The sequence below is a fragment of the Trachymyrmex cornetzi genome, unplaced genomic scaffold (assembly GCF_001594075.2).
Source record: "Trachymyrmex cornetzi isolate Tcor2-1 unplaced genomic scaffold, Tcor1.1 scaffold796, whole genome shotgun sequence".
Lineage (NCBI taxonomy): Eukaryota > Metazoa > Arthropoda > Insecta > Hymenoptera > Formicidae > Trachymyrmex > Trachymyrmex cornetzi.
The window spans coordinates 4,939-6,056 of NW_017300131.1; the positions used below are offsets into that span (position 1 = coordinate 4,939).

General features: G+C 32.5%; 1 pseudogene; it reads left to right on the plus strand.

Annotated features, from left to right (window-relative positions):
• Positions 1 to 1,118, plus strand: part of LOC108768416 (multidrug resistance-associated protein 4-like) — a 6,103-nt pseudogene that overhangs the window by 3,219 nt on the left and 1,766 nt on the right.

The following is a 1,118-nucleotide window of genomic DNA, read 5'->3' on the forward strand; positions in this document are numbered from 1 at the left end:
AAAAGCGCTTGTAGGCAATTGATATGTAGGCAATAATAGATACATGTAGGCAATCAATTTGGTAAGTTAATGAAATATAGGCAAACGGTGCTGTAGGCAATCAATTGTAGGTAAAAGTTTGTCTTAATATTTTACATTTCTTGCACTGGCGATGGCTTGATGATAAAAAATTACACGAATTTAATCCTGTGGAATTAAATCTTTTATTAAGCAGTTTTTATTAATGAAATTTCGGTATTTTTTGAATTAAGAATAAAGATTTAACTAAATAAAGATCTAATTAAATGAATGTATTTATGATAATTAAATAAATGATATAATTGTATGTTCCGAATTTTCATGAAAGAATACGATAATTATTATAATTTTCAAATTAAAATCAAATTAAAATTCACAGATTTTTAAGATTTAGAATCTAAATTTTTGAACTAGTTTTCAATTTACAAATTTCACACATTCTGACGAATTTCCTCTTTTGATGCAGAATAGTGCAACCGTTATTGTTGGGTCAGATGCTGCTCTATTTTAACACCACAGGCATCGACAAGTTTTACGCGTACAAATGCGTCATCGGCATTATTTTGTGCTCCGCTGTTAACATGTTCGTAGTACATCTTTACATGATGGATATGACTCATTTCGGTATGAAGGGTCGCGTGGCCTGCTGTTCGCTGATCTACCGCAAGACGTTGAAGCTAACTAGAACCGCGTTGGGCGAAACGACAATCGACCAGGCAGTCAATCTGTTATCTAACGACGTCAATAGATTCGACGTCAGTATCATATTTCTCCATTATTTGTGGCTCGGACCTTTGGAGAGAGACCATCAACATCACATACATTACATTCCATTTGATCGACATCGGAATATCATCTATTTTCGGTATCGCATTTCTTCTGATGTTCATCCCTTTTCAAGGTGAAGCAGTCAATGCTCTGATAGTTTCTAGCAAACATTTCTAAACTCTATAAAAGGCACATGTACATATATATGTGTAGTCAATTTCAATTTAATCGGTTTATTAAATTGAAAGTAACTTGTATGTGTACATGTGCCTTTTGCAAAGTTAAGAAACGTTTAAATACTTTAAATTATAAGTAACTTTGCTAATGAAAAT